The sequence below is a fragment of the Euprymna scolopes genome, chromosome 33 (assembly GCF_053919585.1).
Source record: "Euprymna scolopes isolate OS-2025 chromosome 33, ASM5391958v1, whole genome shotgun sequence".
Taxonomy (NCBI): Eukaryota; Metazoa; Mollusca; class Cephalopoda; order Sepiida; family Sepiolidae; genus Euprymna; species Euprymna scolopes.
In genome coordinates, this window is record NC_136514.1 from 74,350,982 (window position 1) to 74,374,856 (window position 23,875).

The window sequence follows — 23,875 nt, forward strand, 5'->3', positions numbered from 1 at the left end:
TTAATAACTTATATGGAACGGCTCATCAAGAACTTATTTACCTTAGACTTGAACACAACCATATTGTAGTCAGCCGGAAAGCAGGAAAACGGAAGACAATTCCACAGGCGTGCAGTTCTAAGAAAGAAGCTTTGTTCATGGAATCTATGTTTAGGTTTAGGCACAGATAAAGAGTGGGGGAAATTATTGATAGTGTTTACAGCTAGACGAGTGTTTCTTGTGAAAGTTTGGCGAGGGGTGACCATAGATTGAAGCTCAGTTGAACACTTTCCATGAAAATAACGATACATCAGAGACAAACTCGCAACATCTCTTCTGTGAGATAGAGGTTGTAAGGAGGAGAAAAGGACATCTCCTACGAGGCTACGAAGTCTATTTTGAACTCTATCAAGGCAGGACAAGTCCTTTCTAGCAGCTCCTGCCCAGATGTGGCAACAGTATTCCATCCTTGGACGTACCTGGCTCTTATATAGATAGAGAATAGCATCAGCAGTGAGATATCTACTGGATCGATAGAAAGATCCCACCATTTTTCCAGCGGCCTTGGCAACAGATTTGATATACGTGTTCCATTTAAGATCATATATATATATGTGTGTGTGTGTGTGTGTGTGTGTCTGTGTGCAGTGGGGGTTTTGTTGTTGTGCGGGACGGCGATCATCTGTAAAGTTTAAGACAATTACCATATATATATATATATATATATATATATATATATATATATATATATATATATATATATATATATATATAATGGTTTCATCTCTCTTTTGCTTCATATTACTTCAGTCCAAATTCTCAAAAAATCAAAAGCTCCATTCCTGAGTCTAACTCTTGATCTCTATATGAGATGCATAGATATTCGAATATTCCATTACAGTCTCTTGTATTTCTCAAATGTTGTGTTAGTAAAGAAGTTATGGATATTAATTTTCTCTCACTTGTTGACAATTTAACGACGTTATAGCAGATCTTTCTTTTGGTCTCTTTTTGATTTATTTAATCTGGTGGAGTATTCAACTTAGTGTAGTGTTTTGAGTGCACCAATGCTTGTATAAACCAATGCTTGTATAAACCAATGCTTGTATAAACCAATGATTGTATAAACCAATGCTTGTATAAACCAATGCTTGTATAAACCAATGCTTGTATAAACCAATGATTGTATAAACCAATGCTTGTATAAACCAATGATTGTATAAACCAATGCTTGTATAAACCAATGCTTGTATAAACCAATGATTGTATAAACCAATGCTTGTATAAACCAATGCTTGTATAAACCAATGATTGTATAAACCAATGCTTGTATAAACCAATGCTTGTATAAACCAATGCTTGTATAAACCAATGCTTGTATAAACCAATGATTGTATAAACCAATGCTTGTATAAACCAATGCTTGTATAAACCAATGCTTGTATAAACCAATGATTGTATAAACCAATGCTTGTATAAACCAGTGCATGGTAACCATACCGAGAGGGTTTTGTTTAGGGTTCAAATACTTTTTGGTTCCTTGATAAAAATAGGGTGGACCTGTAAATTCACTCTCGTCCGTTCGTCTGTCAACACGTTTGTCAATAACTATACTTTGCAATTTTTTTAAATTTTGCACAAACATTAAACATGGTATGAGTAAAAATGTAATAGAACGGATTTTCCGGGAAAATTCCGGTTGCCCCCCCCTAGAGGTTCCTTTCGGGTTAAAATGGCTAAAATTGATACTTGTGTGGTTATTAAAAAAAAAAAATTGATGCCTTGGATTTTTAGAAAACTTTCTGAAAATTTTTAACTAACTGATTTCGGTAATCTCCAAAAATACCGTTAGGGCTTACAACATGGCCGCCAGAAGAGTCACGTGATCCGGTTGATCCAAAACATGAATCGTGCAAATGGAAAACGCAACCTTGAAGGCAAACTTTGACAAACAATCACAATTTGTTTGTATTTAATTTTTTGTTGATATAATGTTGTTATAAAAATAGGCAAACTTTGAGAAACAATCTTAGGTTGTTTTTAGTTAAAACAGTGTTTATAAAAAGTATTTTATTCAGAACAAACAAGTTGTTTTGCGTTTTCCGGTTTCGTAATACGGAGATTCATGTTTTGGATCAACCGGATCACGTGACTCTTCTGGCGGCCATGTTGTAAGCCCTAACGGTATTTTTGGAGATTACCCTGATTTCTGTATAATTTTGTTTGTCTATACTTCTTCGGTGTGTTCCAGGGACTCTTTTATGGCTAATAAAAACACTCCATTTTTGGGACTATTTTAACATATTTGTCCAAAATTTCCTGTGTATTTCTACTTAGCAGTTTTACATAGTGCTGAACTCAAATTGAAATATGTTAAGGCCTTGGGGACGTTTTGGGCTAAATGGCGGTGGGGGGAAATGTTGGACTTAATAATTTTCTTTTTGCATGGTGTAGAACTTAAATTTACATATGTTAAGGACTAAAACTGCACCGTTTGTTCATTTTCACCAAGATTTGACGTCCCCTGGAGACTTTTAGGACTAAATGGGGCGGGGGGGGGCAAATGCTGAACTTAGTCATTTTTTTTATGCCTCGTTCACTGTGCACTCACGGGGGACCATGCATGCTTCACTTGTTCTTTTTAGAATATTTAGTCAGGGTTTACTTGTCTCCTCCTGCCAGGTTGTCCTGACAAAAAATAGACTCGAGACAGTGTTTAGTAAACATTCAAGTTTCTCTGAAATAAAACGGGGATTGGGGAAAGAAAAAAAAAATTTGTAAGACCTTCCCAACTCTTCCAAAATAATAGACTCTTCGCTGTTTCCCCCAGTTTGTTCTGAACCAAAAGTCTGTCTTAAAAAGATAGGCCACAGGAACAAATAGGCGCCTTGGTTTTTTGATACAACAGGGGCGTGCGTTTTCTGTTTGTTTATGAGCACAAATAAACCGTAATGCTTGACTTTTTATCTTTAAATTTTTATTCAAGTAAGAATTTACAGTTTAAAAGCTTCAAAATTACTTTCGAACTTAGGAATATTGCAACATGAATACATCGCATCTTGTCGTGTCGTAAAATATGCTTAAATATATTTTAATTCATGCAGATTTTATATTTATTATTACAAAGCCAATTTTTCATTGAATATTATATTGTACCTAATTTCAAATTTATATTGACTATTTATATTTTACCGATTTCAAAAGTTAAAAAATGACTTGGGTGCGATCAGCTAGAATCAAAACCAAAACATTTAGCACTCAGGTCACATTCCTTCCGTTTCAACTATCGATGGATGGAGGAGAAAGATTTAAGCTATGAATGAATTTGCGCATGTGCAAAAGTAATAGAAATATGTTGAACATTTTGCATTTCAACTTGCCTACATATTTCTTATTTCTGTAAGCGTTATTCATCCATCCAAACAAAGATTTTACTCGTTATAAACCATGTTTGGTGTATGATTTTCCTGTTAATTTCAATGTTATGTGACGAGTAGTTTAAGAGTTTATCGGTCAAATATTTTCACATAGACACACACACATACATGCATCTACTGTTTTATGTATATAGATTAAAACTATTAAAAGAACAAAAATACAGAAAATTCTTTTAAAATCTTTATGGTGTACATACCCATCACGGAATGTAAATATCATATTCCAAAAATCATATAAATTGATCAAGTAGTTTTGTTTTAAACTAAGGAAATCAAATTTATGAGTAAGCAAAAAAAAAAAAAAAAAAAAAAAAAAAAGGACTGCCTCACGTTCCCATCTAGAAAAAATTAGCAAGGGCAGGTAACCTACGTAATTCAAACTTGCCAGATCAGATTTGTAATGCTAACGATTTCACGTTAATCACTAAAACCCGTAAATTTTGATTTTCTTACTTTAAAAAAACTATGTACTTAATAAATTTATGTGATTTTTGAAATATGATATTTGCGTTTTATGACGGTACGTATATCATAAAGATTTTTCTGCTATTTAGATTTTTTTTTTTAAGTAGGTGCACCTTTCTTTATATAAAAATTGATACTTATGCAGTTTATAAACCGTTCTGAAATAATAACGCTATTATTTAGAAAGCCATTCTTAACATTATTTCAATAATCATACGTTTCTGTTCCCTTTTTGGAGAATTTTTAACAAGAGGCAAAAAAATGGGGGTGGGGAGGGGGTGAAAAACAAAACAAAAAACAAAATACAAAAAACAAATGTACAACAATGCTCCCACGCTACAAAGTTCCACAGGCGAGCAGTACTAGGAAAGAAATGTTGTGGAATTTGTGCTTAAACACAGATAGATAGTAGGAAAAATTATTGATAGTGATTGTAGCTAAAAGAGTGTTTGTTGTGAATGTTTTGCAGGGGAGAGGATAGATTGAAGCTCAGTCAAGCACTTGCCATAAAATTAACAATAGAACGTCTTTTCTGTGAGAAAAAGGTTGTAAGGAAAAGAAGATTGCCAACTAGATTTCAAAGCCGGTTTTGAACCCTGTCGAGGCAAGAGAGGATTCTCTGAGCAACTTCTCCCCAGATGTGGTGACAATGCTTCATCTCAAGATGTATTTAGCTCTTATTTAGGTAGAGCATTGCGTCGGGAGTAAGATAAAATAATACCCTCTGGAGCGGTAGAATGATCCAACCATTTTTTTTCAGCGACTGTAGCAAAGATTTGATGTAAGCCTTCGATTTCAGGTCAAGAGTCAAGATCAGTCTCAGAAGCTTGTCAAAACAGGGTGCTTCCTTGAGAAAAGGGACATTCATTTCAATTTGGACCATGTGGGGATCAGAGCATTGGTAGTGAAAAGATGGATGAATTAAAATTAACCAACCACCTTTTACCTCATTGCATCACAAGTTCAAGGTTGGAGGAGAGATTAAAAAATATTTTGATCATTGCTGGCCTTTGAATTGTTGCTGTAGATTGTAGTTTTGTCTTCACAAATGTCTGCAAATGATCTTAGAATGTGATGCGGAAGATCGTTAGAGTTTTAATTTATATATTAGTGTTGGGAAGATTAATCAGAATTTGAATTGAAAAAATTGTAACGCTTTGGGGTATTGGAATCGGTATTGGAATTGGAAAATGTGTGCCTATTTTCCGATGTCAAAAATTATTCCTTTAATTATGTGTTTTTTTTTATTTGATTTTGTTTTTAAAAAATCTTTCACTTCTGGTAGCAATAATAAAATAATAAATATTTATTGATATTAAACTACCAGTAAAACTAAAATCGTTAGATCATCTCCTTATAAGCGTGTTTTTACGTTTGAGGAAATATATATCCACATTAAACATGTAATCGGGACAAAATGGCCATTTTATGGGTAAATAGAGATTTCTAAGAAATCGGAATCGGAATCAGTAATTCTATTAAAATCGGGAATTTAGTACAAAATCGGGAATTTAGTACGGAATTGGTAACTGGTGGGAACCGAGAAAAATATTGGGATCGTCCTATCACTTTATATTTATAGATTTTTAACTATTAACGTCTTTCAAGTTTTTTTTTTTTTTTACAACAGACACGATTTTTTTATGTTTAAAAAAGCAAAAATTTAAAATTAAAGAAAGTAAAAAAAAGTCTGTGTGTTTTTAGAAATGATTTGCATTTTTTAAACTCACGATAGTTCAGTCATTGAAATAACAAAAAGCATTAAAATGATTACATTGTAAAGCAAATAGCAAGTTAGACAACTCCTACCATCTGAAATGAATTCGGAAATATCATCTTCTCCAAATAAAAGGTCAACTGCAGGTCATCAGAAATGATAATGTTTAGAGTAACAATTGGCTTTTTTTGCTGACATAGCTACACGGCGTTGCATGAAGGCATGAAAAAATTTTTTTTAATCATATCACTTGGATTCTTCAGACTACTGTTCTCATCTTGAGCATTATTTTCACAACGTTTCGGCCAATGTAACTTCTAACCTTCTTCAGAAGGTATTTTGTCGAACTCGGGTTCTTGTGGATAAAGTACTTGATAAAATTTAGTTGTAAGTTACACTCTTCAGTAGGCTGAAGGTTCAATCCTCAATGCAATCGACACTCAAAATACAATTGTGAGTTACTTAGAACTTCTATCCAGTCATGGGTGACAGAGCAAGAGCATGCTACCCCACCCCGTGAATTAAATAAAGGGTTCCGTTCAAAATTTCATACAGATTCCTGAGTTCAACAGAAAAATTTCTAAATTTGATAGAAAGATTTTCGAGTTCGACAAGATACAGAAAACTTACTATTTTTATATGTATGTGTTACTTTTAAGGATTTCGAACGATTTTCATTGATTCAAATTTTTTTTACTTAACACTTTCATGTTAAAACTTGCTAGCTTTAGGAAGTGATGGAAAAAGCATATCGCAACGAATCGGAGAAAGAAAAAGGATAACTGATTGTAGCTACTTGCTTTGTAGGTTTCAGCTGTACAATTCCATTCCATCTATAATATAAATCTCACCTTTTTGTTTAAATGCATGTATGTATTATATATGTATGTATTATGCATGTATGTATTATATATGCATGTATTATGTATGTATGCATGTATGTATGTATGTATGCCTAAAACTTTCGACAGAGGCGATGGATCGGTATCATTTTGAAGCTCGACCCTTCAGAGGACAAATATAAAAAAAATTGGCTTACAGCATTAATTCCTTCACTCTCAACTGGGTACTTTTCTAGAGGGAGGGGTCGCTTTTTTCGCCGATATTTTCGAAAGTCATCCCCTCTTTTCGATTGACTAGCCTTAATTTAAACATATGTTACTTCAGCGATGGGCGCAATAGCAAAGACGTCACGTTTTTTTGCACTTTTTTTCCTCCTTCGCGGTACAGGTTCGAGCTTTTTCTTTTTTTTTTTTGCTCAACACACACCTCCAAACACCCGGGCAACGCTGGAGACCCATGCTAGCAAAGAATAAAAAAATCATGTTAGAATGAAGAAATAAATGCAAATCCAATTTAAGACCATTTCTTTTTCACATTCGCATTTTTTATGAACAATAAATGCAACAATTTAATTGGATAATGAACAGACATGAGGAACCAATGAACCACAGTAAATCGCAGAAAGTGTATCACACTATAGAAAATATCGAGTCGAATATAATGCATAAGTGATATAATAGATTGGACTTTGAAATTTTTATGCTTCTGAATTTTTTAGATGAGGATTGATAATTCGTATTATTTGGGTTATTCTGACCACTGTTCTCATCTAGAGTGTTATTAGCACAACGTTTCGGTCGATGTAACCTCCGATATTCTTCAGATGTATCTTGTCGAACTCAGAAATCTCTCTGTTAAACTTAGAAATCTGCACAGAATTTCGAATGAAACTTTTTATTTAATCCATTGGGCTAGCATGTTCTCGTTCTGTCAGCCATGACTGAATAGAAATCCTAAGTAATTCACAATTGTATTTTGAATGCCGCCTGCACTGATGATTAAAATTTCAACCTCCAGAAGAGTATAACTTTTATGGAGTACTTTAACCATTATGCCACAGATTCACTCAAGATGAGAACAGTGGCGCGAATGGCCCAAATAATATGAACTTTCAATTTTTGTTTGCAAAAAAAAAAAAAACACTACTAAGAATCAAACACACATTTGTCAGATGCATTGCTATATAGATCTAACTTTGAAAATTCGACCAACTTTGACTAGCTGCATTTACTTGCAATTTGCATTTCTTTTCTTATACTATGCCAAGTTTTTATTAGAAGATTTTACTTTATGGCCCAGTTAAAAGGAAGTAGTTCTGCATGGACGAATTACATCCCTTTTTTAAATGATAGTCATTTGAAAAGAATTCCGACAGGGACAAAGTAATTTCTAAAAAGACTAGCATAAAATTACCTATTATTCTTCTTGAAAAGTGCTCCAATATTCTACAAGAAAAACTGATGAATGAGAATCAAATATTGATTTTGTAGGAAGAAAGTTATTGATGGCAAAGAAACGTAAAATAGACTGATTTTACTTTATATATTAGATAATGCTCTCCGTCAGTCGATTATAAGTTGAAATATCTTACAATATGATTTACTAAAAATACTTTATTTTTCTTTATTTTATTCTTCGCTGAATGTTAGTTGAAAAATATCCTTCCCACAAGATGGAATCATTAAAATAACGTCCTATTATCATAGCATGCATCTGATGAATTTAAAGAAGACTTTCTCATGAGAGAAGTTATTAAAATAAACCAAAGTGTTTATTAGCCATTTTATTATGATAGCATTCTCCTGATGAATGTTAGTTGCTTGAAGGCCTTCACACGAGAAAAGTTATTAAAAGGTTTGTAAAAGCGATTCTATTATGATAGCATTCTTTTGGTAAATGTTAGTTTAAAGAAAGCTTTCTCATAAGATAAGTTATTAAAAATGAAACCTTGTTATGATAGCGTTCTTCTAATGAATCTTAGTTGAAAGAATGCTTTCTCTTAAAATAAAGCTGTTTTATTTTTGCGTTTCTCTGATGAACGTTAATAGAAATAAGTCTTTCTCGCAAGAGAAGCTATTAAAATAAAACCCTTTTATGATAGCATTTCTTTAATGAATGTTAGTTGAAATTAAGTTTTCTGATAAGATAACTTTGTCATGATAACATTCCCCAATTAAAGTTAGTAAAAAGAAGGCTTTCTTATAAGAGAAGTTATATAAATGAAATCTTTTTATAGCATTCCTCTGATGAATGTTTGGCCTTCTCATAAAAGAAATTATTAATAAAACCTTACGATAGCGTTCTTTTGACGAATGTTAGTTGTAAGAAGGGTTTCTCATAAAAGAAGTTATTACAAATGAAACTCTGAGGTTTGTATTACTGTACACATAGATTCGAAAAAGTTGTCAAAAAACAAATATAGAACAAATAAATGTTATCAAAGGCAAGATAAGTTACTTTTCTACCTAACTGGATATATTTTTTGTGTTTTTATTCAGTGTAACATGTTTATTCAGCTCGAAAAACATGCAGTGTTTACCGATGTATTCGAAAATTCAAAATGGCAGCCGACTCTCTCTCGGAGAGGGTACGTTTGGGAAAAGGTATTATAAATAATAAACTAGACAAAATACTGTTAGAAAACAACCGAATATATGTCAACTTATGTCACGGTAACATATATTGAGCGAATTTCTAACAGTATTTTGTCTAGTTTATTATTTATAATACCTTTTCCCGAACGTACCCTCTCCGAGAGAGAGTCGGCTGCCATTTTGAATTTTCCAATACATCGGTAAACACTGCATGTTTTTCGAGCTGAATAAACATGTTACACTGAATAAAAACACAAAAAATATATCCAGTTTGGTAGAAAAGTAACTTATCTTGCCTTTGATAACATTTATTTGTTCTATATTTGTTTTTTGACAACTTTTTCGAATCTATGTGTACAGTAATACAAACCCAAACTCTGTTATAATAGCATTCATCTGATGAATGGTTTTTAAAGAAAGCTTTCTGGTGAGAAAAGTTATTAAATTGAAACCCTGTCATGATAGCATTCGTCTGGATAATATTAGTTGAAAGAAGATTTCCCCATAAAAGAACCCCATAAAACAATTATTTAAATAAAGCACCGTTATGATAGCATTCCTTTAATGAATATTAGTTGAAAAAAAAACTTTCTCATAAGTAAAGTTATTAAAATGAATGATAGCATTCCTTTTATGAATGTTTGTTGAAAGAAGGCTTTCTGATGAGAGAAGTTATGAAAATAAAACACTTCTATGATAGCATTCCTTGTATGAGTGTTAGTTCAAAAAGACTTTTTTTTCATAAGAAATGAAACACTGTTATGATAGCATTCCTCTGATGAATGTTAGTTAAAAGAAGACATTCTCAAGAAAGAAGTTATTAAAATTAACCTGGGCTTTTATTAGCTATTTTTACAATTTGCACTCATCAACATTTAATAATTTTAATATTGACATTTATTGACAGCTGTCTTCTTGAAATGACCGTCAATGCATTTAATAAGACTTTCGATTGGTCTATTTTCATCCCGCACAGCTAAGAAGGCGGCGGTTGGGGAGTAGGGACGTGTGACTGCTTAGTAGAGCATTCTGCTTACGTCTAAATGTATAATCTATAATTAAACTTTGTTTGTTTTTGTGCTGTAGAGAAACCACTCTGTCCGCAAACTCGCCCTTACGTCACGACCAGCGGGATTTAACCCGGGAGAGTCAATGCCTCCGTCTTTCTGTTCACTGTCTGTCTTCACTATAACATCATCTTTATTTGCGTCAGATATAAAATGGCTGAGATGGGGATTTTATGAGATGCGTCATTGCATTTCTATAATAGTCCCTGTTCGTCCGTCCATCCGTCATACGTGTGTTTGAAATGTTAGTTTCGATGGTCTATGTATATTTATCTGCCCCCACATTGAGGGCAGAGTTAGCCACAAGACCGTTTTTCTTAATGTGGGGAAAATTTAGCTCCCCTAAAAAATGGGCACTTTAGTTTGGGTTAAAACAAAATTTGCCATAAAGGGATTTCTCTTTCATTGACAGAAAAGATGAAGTGTAGTATCCGACTATATAGTGCACTGTGCTCAACAACGTTTCGTCTTTATTTCGAGACTTCCTCTGGATGAATGAAATTAAGAAACGAAACACTAATACAAGTATTTTAAAATATATATCCTGATGTAATGAAATGTATGACCCTGTTCTATTTCAAAAACAGAAAAAGATCGTTGGAAATTCCAAAAAGGGGGGGGCATAGCGTTGTGACTTCAAGCATGTAATAATGCTTAAATTTGGTACAAATAAACGGCGACGGAGACTTCTTGAATCAGCACTTACCGCAAATTCAAGCACAATTAAACAACGTGTAGGTTTCTAGAATGTATTTGCCATTAATAAGTAAACTTCTATTAAAAGAACATAAGTTAATTTTAGGCATAGATTAACTCCCTCACATCAAAGAAAACACCTCCTATAATACTTAATACATATAATCAGTCAATGAATTATATAACAAACATACACTCTTTTCATTTCAATTACACATCAATATTTGAATTATAACGGACATATGTGTTCCAAAAAGGATATGATGCGATTCATATTCTTTTGAGAAGATTTTTAAATATATTGACGGCTATATGACGTTATATAAAGAAGAAGAAGAAGAAGAAGAAGAAAAAAAAACTTACTCTCTTTCATAACACTATGCCCCGCCCCTTTTGAATTTCCAACGACTTTTTCCGTTTCTGAAATGGAACAGGGTCATACATTTCGTTATATCGAAAAATATATTTTCAAATATTTGTACTGGTGTTTTGTTTTCTCAATTTCATTCATCAAGAGGAAGTCTCGAAATAAAGACGAAACGTTGATGAACATATAATCCGGTTTGTTCCTTTTTTTATTTCTCTCTGTCTCTCTCTCTCTGTCTCTCTCTCTCTCTCTCTCTCTCTCTCTCTCTATATATATATATATATATATATATGTGTGTGTGTGTGTGTGTATATACACGCAACATTATGACTTCGCGATTATTGAATACTCTCTCTGACTGTTTACTGTGAATTCCCGCCGACATTTATATGTACTTAATTTCCTTCCATTCATGTGTTAAATAATCTGGAAGAAAAATGCTAAACTACGAAGTGAAAGGTGGTTTTGTGACAAGGTTCGGGTTTCCTAACCAGCAGTAATTATCACTTCCTACACTGATGATTACGGAAGCATGAAATACAAGTGTCTATAGTTATAAAAATAATTGTTAATATTTAACACACACACACACACACACACACACACACACACACACACACACACACATATATATATATATATATATATATATATATATATTCCGTCACGCAAGAGTTAAAAAAGTGAGTGAGTAAAACACGTGCTTTTTATAGCGTACGGACAAAACCATTTCAGGTGGTGCGAGGGAAGTGATAAAGTAAATAGCAAGTTAGCAGCAATCATCTCAAACTTACATCGTAACAGGAAATGAATTCGAAAAGGAATGTTCACTCTATAATAAAACGCAACAGGGTGTGTGTTTTTTCTTTGCATCATCCAAAAGGATAAAAGTTTATATATGAAAAATTAAATTTTTCCCATAATTTTTGAGGGTATATATTAAGCTTTACAGAAATCGCTATTTGTCCTAGTCTGTCAGGTTTCAGTTTGAAATTGAATTTTCGTGATTCTGCCATGCTCATCATGATAGCGTTTTGCTCAAATTCAAGATCCATCATTAGGCAATGTCTGAGCTCTCATTCAGGTCCGCATCAGAGCACACCTCGCTCAAGGGGGACAGTCTCTGAGGTATGTGCGATGGCACCACAGGGACAACAAGCATCCTGTAAATAGGCCCATTTGCCCAAGTTGTCTTGTGTTTTGGCAGCATTCACTCAAACCCTATTGAGTGTTAGCAGCTCTTTCCAGGGGACTTCAGAGGAGATCTTATTTCTATGATGATGGCCACGTTCTTGCAGGATCGTAGTCACGGCGGTACCTATTGATGTCCATATACGAGGGGCGTGCAATAAGTAATGCCCCTGACCAATTTCCCATAGCAGTAGAGCAACGAAACTTGGCACAGTTATTAGTCTTTCTCTACATAGGAACCACCCAGAGTTATGCATTTCTGCCATCGTTTGATGCAGCTCTGGAGACCGTTTTTGTAGAACACCCCAGGTTGATCCTCCAACCACGACGTGACTTCAGAAATCAAGGCTGCATCATCTGGGAAACGCTTTCCTTTCAAAAACAACTTCATGGCTGGGAAGAGGTGAAACTCAGAAAGTGCAAGGTCAGGAGAGTAGGGAGGATGGGGGAGGATTTCATAACCACACGTCCATGCTTCTGATCTGGCGACATGCGAGTTGTGGACCAGAGCGTTGTCTTGCAGGAGGAGGGTACCTTTGCCTCGCCTCTTGATTTTGATAGCTTCCCTTAATTTCCTCAAAAGTGAAGCATAATAGGCTCCTGTAATTGTGGTACCCTTTGCCAGGAAATCTGTCATCACTACTCCGTCCTGGTCCCAGAAGACTGTGAGCATGACCTTGCCAGCGGAGGGCTGCACCCTTGCCTTATTTGGAGGTGGTGATTCCAAGTACTTCTACTGCATTGACTGGGCTTTGGTCTCTGATCATAGTGATTGACCCAGGTTTCATCCTGTGTAATCAGTCTTTTGAAAAACTTTGACTAATCTTCTTGGCACATCTCCAAATTCATCCTCGACGCCCTCTCGCTTCTGGAATGGTGTGAGCAACCTGTGAATCCATCTGGCAGACACCTTATGCATATGCAAATGGTCATGAATGATAGTTTCCACAGACCCTGTACTAATCTTGACATCTTGGGCTATTTGGCGAATAGTAATGCGCCGATTTTCCAAAATGGCAGCCTCAACTTGACGGACAGATGCCTCATCAATGGCAGAAAGGGGGGGGGCGACCAGGTCTGGGAGTTGTTTCCACAGACTTCCGGCCATGTTTGCATTCACGATGCCAGCGTTTTACAAGGTCATATGATGGAGCATTATCACCATAAGTTTCTTTTATTTCATCAAAAGTCTCCTGTGATGTGCGTCCTTTCAAATACAAAAATCGGACCACTGCTCGACATTTAACAGGCTCCATTTCACACCTGACTCAGTTCAAACACCTGTAAAACAGAAACCACAATTAGTTCAGAGCTGTAATTTGCTATATAATCCGTAGAGATATAAATCATTGCACATGCAAAATTTCCGCTAGATCAGACAACTGGAAGTGGGTCAGGGGCATTACTTATTGCACGCCCCTCGTAAGGGATGTCAATTGTCATTGCTCTGCTTGTCACACTCTGCCTTCACTGTTGGCCTTTGATGAATCTGCACCGGAGTGATTCCAGACATCCTGAAGACAGATGGCAGGTTGGTCGATTTCAGTTTGCTGGTAATCGTCCTGCATGCCTTGTGAAGCTCGGCATTGGCTTTACAGCATGTTTGGAATGAGCCTGTGCCGCTGCAGAGTATTCTGCAGTCAAGTAGCGCATCATGAATGCTGACAAGCGTAATGTCTGTGCGTCAGTTCCGTGCTTAAATGGATGCATTCTAAGTATACTCATTCTTCAGTCATGTCAGTTTTGTTATCGAGCTCTTTCTTTCCTCTTTCTACCCCATCCTCTTTTCCTCTTCCTTCTCTTCCCAATTATTTTTGTTCTTTGATATGATAGGGGCGCGTTCAACAAATAATATTTTCATTCGGATAAAAAGCACAATTAAATCATAACATTGGACTTTTGACTTCAAATTTTAATTCAAGCTGAGAATTATTTTCTTGTTCCGAGTTTAAAATTTTACTCTTTTTTTCCCCAAACAAGATATATTGCCACTAGGAACGTAAGAGCCTACTATTTAGGATCATCTCTACAAGGGTTTATGTGAGGAGATGAGCGAGATATTTGTTAATATTACATTTAAACTTCTGCATGTTAGTATAGTCAGGGAAGCAGATAATAGGGAGGGAATTACAAAGTCTAGCAGTCCTAGAGGAGAAACTATTCGAGTAGAAGGCTTTCCGGCATCTAGGCATCTCTACAGTGAAGGGGTGAGATTTTGCTACTAGACGTCTTTGTCGGAGATATGTACGTTGATGGGGTACAAGCTCATCAGCACACATTCTATTATGGAATTTTTGTTTAGTTTTAAGCACTGATAGGGTTTGAAGGAAGTTGTTGGCAGTTGTTGTAGCTAGACGAATGTTTGTTGTGACTGTTTTACAGGAAAGGAACCACAGATTGGAAGTCAGTCGAGCGCCTGTCATGATAGAGTTATGATAGAGCAGAGACAAATCCAGGGTATCTCTTTTGTAGTAAGGCGGAAGTAGGGAAGTGAAATGGCTCTCGCCTGCTAAATTTTCTAGATGGTTTGGTACCCTGCCAAGGTAGGGAAGAATACTCTTAGGAGCTCCACCTCAGATGTGGCAACTTAGGACATATTTGACTCTTGTACAGGTAGATGGTTGCGCCCGGAGTGAGATAATTTCTGCAGTTGTAGAACGGACTTCCATTTTTCCATTTATTTTCGGCAACAGATTTGATATAGGTCTTTATTTCAAGTCAAAAGTAAAGGTCAGCCCCAGGAGTTTGTCAAAGCAGTGTGCTTTTTCATTATGAGAACGTTTATTTTCAGGTGGGTATACGAGCGTTGTTGCTGAAAAGATAGAAGTTTGGTTTTGGATGCATTAAACGTAATCAAGCCATTTCTTACCCCATTGCATCACTCGCTGAAGGTCAGAGGAGAGAGAATCAGAAAGATCCTGCTCTTTGACGATCTTAGAAGTGTTGCCATAAATGGTAATATCGTCTGCATAGACGTCGCCGAATGTGTGAAGAATATAGTAGGGGAAGCCGTTGATGAAGATCAGGAAGAGAATTGGGGCCAGGATCGATCCTTGCGACACACCAGGAGAAATGCTGTGTGCTTTGCCTATAAACAACCATTTGAATAAACTTATTAAAGAGAAAGGATTTTATGATTGAGAAAACATTTCCAGCTATTCTGTAGCGAGAAATTTGATGAAGTGGAATTTATGTCATGCTTTATCAAAGGCTTTGGATATATCAAGAGCTATTGTCCTAGCAATGAAGATATTACTCTCAACAAATCAGTTTTTAATCACGAAACTCTTTTATAATAATCTGTAAGAAAAGAAACGTTAAATTTGGTTTGGTTGTTTTGTTTTACGGCATATGGATTACTTGCGGATTTTTTTATGCCGAATTCGGCCATTTTGATAAAAAATTTTATGCTTCAAGTTCTTCAAATATTTATTTATGATTTTGTTGTTTTGTTTTATGGCATATCAACCCTTTTTGGGTTCAGTCATTTTGATAAAATATTTTATGATTTAAGGTCTTTATATTCAAATATTTATTATTTGGTTTTGTTGTTTTGTAGAGGAAAATTACTGATTATGTTTTTGACTTTGCGGAACATGATTGAATTTTGCAAAGAAAAAAAAATAACAATATCAGTTCTTCATACATTTTAGATCAGGAAGCCGGTATCTTCAGACAACCTGATCTGGTAGCATAAGAAATTATTAAATAGAAAAGAAAAAAAACAAGGCTATTTTATAAACAAAAGTTTATATAAATATATGAACGTACAAGAATCCATCTCCCAGGACAGGTAAAATCAATTGCCTTGAACAACGCAGTTTTGCATCACTTTTATGCCCCCACCGCACGGAGATTAAAATAAAATATGATGATACTAAACCTTTTGTCTAGAATCTTTATTCCAATTTTGATCCAAATCTTGTACATGATTTTGATCCTAGAAAATATCTAAAATTTCAGACTTAAGCTTAAGTGGTCTTAAAATGAAATTGAAATTTTAGGATATTGCTTATTGAAAATCTATTGACCACGGATCAAATTTAATGCAAATCTGAAATATTTGATATTTCAAATAGGAGGTTTCACCCATATTAGCTCCCTACCCCTTACAATACTTTAAAGAAACTGAAATTTGGGGAATATTTATGAATTAAATAGAATGCATTATTCACATCCTATTTATTTACAAAATGTGCATGGTTAAGGAAATAATTCTCAAAATACACCGGTGCTAAAAAAGATGAGAGAGTAAAAGGGAATTCACCAGCGCCGGATACCTCCTATGCACGCCCTGCAAAATGTAAAATGTCTGGCTTGTCCACATATTCTTATCTTACCTTGAAATGCAGAGAACTTGCATTACTCGTATATAAAAACTAATTCCTTAATGTTTTGTATAGACTGGCCCACTTAAAAGTAGTTCGATCAAATCTAATCTTTCTCTTACGACCAACTGACACCACAAGACAAAATGCAATTCTTTTTCCAACAAGATGGCGCTACATGCCACACATCTCACAGATCACTGACACGAGTTCATGACATGTTTACGGAAGAGAGAACAATAAGAAAGGGTTATGGCCACCATGTTCCCCGGACTTGTCATCATGTGATTTTTATATTTAGGGGACTTTAAGACAAAAACTTTATGCAAATAATCCTCACAATCTAGACCAAATGAAGGATAACATTATCAATGCTATCAGGAGAATCACTAAAGAAGATCTACAGGCAGTTGTTAAACGTGCCCAGAAATACATGGATGCCAACGGGGAGCACTTCCAGCATCTGTTATAACACTACAGGTAATTTAAACAATAAAAGAATGTTCCTCCTTCCTACTAAATTTTCTGTGCTACTTTTAAGTGGGTCACCCTGTATAATATGACACTTAAGTTTTTTTTTTTTTAAATAAAGATTTAATTCTACTTTGCTTTAATCTCTTTGATCATTCGTTTTTTGTAATAGTTATGACTGGGATCGATACTAAACACATCTGTGGTTCATATCAGTGAAGGATACGTCTTCTACAATCGGTCTGTTAGTGACTTTGTTACTATCGTGCTTAAGTATAGCTTCGTTCAGCCCTAGGGAACTCACTTTCCCAGACTTTATGTTCATTAAGAGAAAGAGTTAGTTTATCGCTAATCGCCTGAGACTCCCGTCCTGGGGATGCAGATAGGACATATTTTTTTTAATACAAAATAAAAAAAATATAAAAATAACTGAAAGAAGACTACATTGCACCCCCACAAACACCATTACGAGGTCATCTCCATTCATCTCTCCCATGTGCGGCCATTGACATTAGAACGAAATTTAAAAAATAACAAAATAGAAAAAAAAATCTTATTTTGATCAATTTTGTAAAAGGCATTCTCACACAAAAAACGTTCATATTATGTAATCCAAATTTTTAGCAATAACATTTTCTTCTTTCCTTTTTTTAAACAGGCAAATCAAATTCAATAAAAAAACATTATCAAATCATATTTTTCAGCATTAATTGTAATATAACATGAAAAACAACACATGAAATAGTTCAGAATGCATTTTTCATAATTTCTTTCTTTCTGTAGTTCGTAAAATAAAAGTGTTGAAGCGAAAGTTCTATTTTTTTTCAAATCTGAATCTAAAACTTGCAAAGTCCAAAAGTCAACAATATTTTCTCAACTTGAGCCAAGGATCAAATTAAAAAATGTTAGGTATTCTTTTTTTCTTTCTTTTAAATTTATTTTTCGAGCATTGTTTGAAGGATAAAAAAAATTCATTTAACACATATATACATACACACACATATAGATATATATCTTGAGAGAGAGAGAGAGAGAGAGAGAGAGAGAGAGAGAGAGAGAGAGATAATGATATATCTTTGCATATTCTAGAGACACTTTTTTTCGTCTATGTTTTTTTTTTTGTGTAGAGGGACACATTTCTTACTTTTTTTTTTTCGAAGGGTTATTTTTCAATACTCTTTTTTTTTTTAAATCGATCTTTGATATGTAATTTTATTTTGTTTATTTGTAGTTGCTAAACAATTTTTTTTTTTTTCAGGTTCTGAATTTTTTTTTTTTTTTGAGTGCGTTTTTTTTGTTTGTGTTTGTGTGCGCGTGTGTTGTATGTTCCATTGGGTCTGCCATTTTTTAAAAATTTTGCCTGAAATATTTCGTCAGTTCGAACAGTTTTAAAAACCGTGGACCGTTTTTTTACTTTATTCGTCTAGTGGTTATTATTTTTGGTTGCGCCTTGGGTTTTTTCTTTCAGAGTCAATCTTTCGTCTGAAGGCAACATTTATAACAGGTGGTGCCGTAATCGATTTAAAACCTGGCAGGATCGAAATTATTTCCATGCTAGAAAATAATATGTCCTGGTCATAGTGCACCATTTATAATACGATCAGCCGGTCACTGAGGTGTGACTGGCTTCACGTGTTATACTATATGTCTTAGACGTGATCTCATGAAGATATGAAGATGGGCCAGTCATTAGGGTCTGTGTATCAAGAAGAAAATCATACCTGAGATGTTGGATCTGGGTGTGGCTCCTTTCCTTTCTCAAGATGACCTCTTGACCCTGGTGGCATTCTGGTGGGAATCTTCATTTCTTCGTCCCCAGGGCCGCCTTTAGACTTAAGACATTTATGGAGACATTTATGGCAAAACAAGAAAAACGACACGCGACACAATTGTAATATATATGAGAAATCTTAACTATTTCTTTTACAAAATATATATTACAATACATATTACAAAAACTTTTACAATTTACAAAACTAAACTAACTAGCCTAACTAGTTTTGAGGGGGGTTTGCTCCCCTCCTCATTTACAGAGAGACAGAATTATGCGTCCTCACATCATGATGGTCCGTGCAGGAAAAGACAGGGCTAGAAAGGGAATTATGGGAAGGCATTTCTTTGTATCTCTACGGCATGGTCAAATCACCACCCGGCCATGCTGCAGAGTGTGTTAGAAATAGTGGCACAAAGAAATAGTGCCACATCCCTCCATATGCAATCCGAAATTTATGAGTATTAATAAATTTCAGAAGTCCCTAATTTTCCGTGGATGGTGCGTTAACCGGCCGTCAGCGATCAATGTCCCTATACTCTTCGTTCCGCCAGGAACTCAGTGAAGCAATTTATTTTTTTCCGCACCTGGTAGACTGGTATACTACTTCAAATACCAGAGAGGGCGATCATTCACGCTCTCCATCGAGGCAGTGACCTCATGATTTCAGTTACTGGATTTACACTCTCATGATGGTCCGTGCAGAAAGAGACAGAGCTCTAGAAAAGGAATTATGGGAACGAATTTCTTTGTATCTCTACGCCCATGGCCAAATCACCACTTGGCCATGCTGTAGAGTGTGTTAGAAATAGTGCCACAAAATAGCGTAATGGTGAGAAGCGTTGATTGTCGCCTGAGAGGTCGCGTTTTAATCCTGGTTTGAGGTAGTTGCTAGTCTAGTTGCACAGATGAGCTGTGATACAGTGAAGCAGTACTGTATGTGGATGACTATGCTTAGCACACCCACCCGTTCATGCTACCGACTCTAGAACACGCATGCTCTCCTCACGTTCCTCTACCACACCAACGCCCCAACCGCTGTCAACAGTCCCAATGAACCTTGCTCGCACCCCAACTACTATTTAAAAAAAATCTTGCCATAATTCCTTACTGAGATCAACATACATTCCTGATGATATGAAGACGATTTCACGAAAAGTTCAAACCGTAAACATTTCGAGAAAAAATATTTGGCTCATACATCCATACGTTCGATGTATATATAAAAAAAAATGATAATACGAATAATTGAAAAAAATAAAAAAAGGTATTACTAAACAAGTTTTCTGTTGTTTTTAACAATGTTTGCATGAATAAATACATAAAAAACACGTAACACGCACACACACACACACACACACACACACACACACACACACACACACACACACACACACACACACACACATATGCATGTTTTCGGCACAAAATGACCCAATGGCAGTTGATATGCTGTAAAAATCAAGAATCGATTTCATTGGACATATTGGCGAATCCCAAATGAAATGAGCAAGATATTCGAACAGTCGCTATTGTACAATTGAATCAAACCACAATGGACGAATGCAAAAAGTGACAAGATCTCATCTTTAAAAAGCTCAAACTAATTCTCTGATTATATCTGCAAAGATTATATCCATGAAAAGCAAAAAGGCTTCTATTTTTTTCCTTTTCTTTCTATCGCCATTTACTTCTCCCGTTTAATCCGTCAAGGCATCCATTGACTCAGACGAAAGGAATGCCTCACAGGGAGCTTGTCGAAAGGTTTAAATAAAAAAAAGGAAAATCACTAACAACAACAATAAACAACAAGCAGGCTTTTCATAAATCCAACCTTCACAAAATGATTAAAGACCTAAACAATTAGGATTACCACAGCGATGACGAGGGTGATCATTTTTTTTTATTACCGATTATACGGTTGTTTTGTATATACGGCATGATCAGGTTTGACCCACCGGTTCCCGTCAGATCACAGAAGTTAAGCAACGAGGAGCCTGGCCAGTACCAGATGGGTGACCATTTGGGACTTCCAGGTGCTGTATGTGCTCTCCGCTTAGCTCGGCATTGTTTTCAGCCGTTCTGGACTTCTCCTTGCCACTGGACTCAGGCAGTGCCGATTCAGGAAAGGTGCGGTTGGAGATTGTATGACTCTTGCCTCACAATTACATGCGCTGCTGCCCCTACAGAGGGTATCCTTTGTCTTTCAAGACAAAACGGAAGCATTTATACGGTTCTTTGATGCAACAGAGGCGTGTGCTAAAAAGATTTTTTTGAATATAAAAGTTTCGATTTATTTTCAAATACACTTCAGTGTTAATAATTTTTAATTAGTTTGTTTCGTGATCATCTACTTCAATACGCTATTCGGTTGGTGCAAAAATAATGTCGTTTTTTATCAGATATATATGCGTAAAAAAACGATATTATTTTTGCACCAACCAAATATTTCATTTTTGTCATAAATTTATTTTACTTTAAAGAAACTATCTCGTATGCGCATGCGTAAGTTATATATGTGTATGATGTTTATATACATATTTAATTTATCGAAAAGAATTTAGCATCGAAGTTGGTTTGAAAAATAATTTCTTCTCTATATGTAAAAGTGACCTTAGACTTAAAATTGCTCTTTCTCGCGTTAGGGGGGGGGGGGGTTATGTAATAACACCTAATGTTGTGTAACGATTCGCCTTTGTTGAATTTTAACGATAGCTCAAACGGTGACGACTAAGACTGAAGTGTTAAATTCTTAGAAGTACTTTAAAATACAAAAGATTCGGAAGGTAAGTAGAAAAGTAATTTTTATTGCCTTTGGTAACAGTTATTAGTTTTTTTATACCATTATTATACCATTTTTTTAAAAATCTAGTTAATCGCCGAATAAATTAACATTAATTAGTAATTAAACCTATAACGAAACCTATAATAAAACCTAATGGCGATACTGATAGGGAGGGGGTTCAGGAAAATCTGCGTCTTTTATTTCCTTTTCTTACGCCGGTTTAGTTTTCTGCTGACACTGATAAATTGTTGGCGTATTTTGTATTTTAAAGAAATCGTCATGCAATTACCCAATAATAGCGAAATTGGAAATTTTGTAATATTGAAGTTCAAGGCAAATCGATGGCCATGTTACAGTAATTAATTTAAAAAACATTTTTTGGTGAAAATTAGCAAAAATAAAATGTTTGGCTAAAAAACACCGGAGATTTCCAAAGATAGGTAAATAACGTGTATCTATTGCCATTAAAAAAAAATGTGTGCGTTTTGCGTTGTTTTTAGCATAACTGAGTTAATTTCTTTGTTATTTCTTTTTCCTAAAGAAATATGGCGACGGGGTTTTATGATTAAGATCGAAACCTCATATAATTTTAAAAAGATAATTCTGTAATATTTAAATACTTCTGATGTACTAATTAAGTAGATATCATTGCTTTTCGTAAAAATTGGCACAAAAATTCAGCAGATACCGTTGTTTTTTTAATCAATTTTTTTTTGTTTTCACACACACACACACACACACACACACACACACACACACACACACAAACACACATACACGCACACACGGAGAGAGATAGGGAGGGAGGGAAGGAGAGAGAGAGAGAGAGAGAGAGAGAGAGAGAGAGAGAGAGAGAGAGAGAGAGAGAGAGAGAGAGAGAGAGAGAGATATTCTCCTATATTAAAAAAAATAAAGAAATAGCCTTAAGATGCATTGAGTCGTAGAAGATAGGAGTTTGTGATTTCTGGAAAATCTATAATACTGTAGTAAATAAAGGGCAATCAGTAATGCCCCCCCCCCCGCTACCTAGCAACCAGGAGGTCGTTTACATGTCAAGCAAAAAGGCTGAACTGTTTGCCCAGCGATTCGTCTTCAACTCCACCTTAGACCCCATAGACCACTTTCCCACAAAATTTTCCTATGTCGACGCTTCACATGATGATCTGGAAACGCTTCACATGATGATCTGGAAATCTTTCTCCTCATGTCTATGATATTATGAAAAACTTAGACACCGCCAAGGCGGGTGGAATTGATCTGAATTACTATCTAATTCTTGTTTCTTAATATATCATTATCGTATCACTTCAAGACAAACGTCAGGGTACAAAGGAAACTCATTTCAACAGGATATACTCTATAAAATGACATTTCACTTAAGTGGGTTGACTATTTTTTTTATCATTATCGGAGTTGTTTGCAATATTACACCAGCAGTATTATAAATAAGCTATCATTTAACAAATACATTGACGATATTGCCAAAGAAGGTGGGCTCCCCCTACCGTACTAGAAAATTACTCATGCAAGAAAGCATCCTAAATTCTCCCATGCATGGAGTATTGTTGTCATATCTGAGTTAGTGTATCTACCACTAGTCTCTCACTCCTAGACAGGGTTCAAAAAGAGTCCCCAATCAAATAGATTCCGCGTTGTCGACCAATTTACAACCTCTTCCCCCCTCGCCGCAGTGTTACATCTCTATACTTGTTTTACAAGTACTTTAATTAAATGTGCTCTGATGAACTCATAGCACTTGTGTCCACTCGATGTAAATACTTCGACTAATCTGACAAGCAGCAAAATTCCACCCCTTCACTCTTGAGGTTCTTAGATGCCAGAAAATCTTCTACTCTAATACTTTCTACCTTTGGACTGCTAGACTTTGGGATCCCCTTCCTGTTTCCTGATTCCGTTATTGTACAAACCTGCTAAAGTTTAAATGTAATGACATCTCGCTGCTCAACTTCATGCAGTCATCTGTTAAACACGATTCCAATTAGTAGCACATACGCCTTATTTGGAAGGAAAAAAAGGATGAAAGTAATGATTTGGATGGTAGTAAAAAGTTGATAGATGAGGCGCCATTGTCAATGGTGGCTGCAGCAATTTCTTTATTTACTTGCGTCAAGAGGAAGGCAAAGTGAGGCACAAGATTGGCTTT

The 23,875-nt window shown here is 35.3% G+C and overlaps 1 pseudogene; it reads left to right on the top strand.

Moving 5' to 3' along the window:
* Positions 1 to 20,856: 20,856 nt before the first annotated feature.
* On the top strand, positions 20,857 to 20,974 carry LOC145258404 (5S ribosomal RNA; annotated as a pseudogene).
* The last annotated feature ends 2,901 nt before the right edge of the window (positions 20,975 to 23,875 follow it).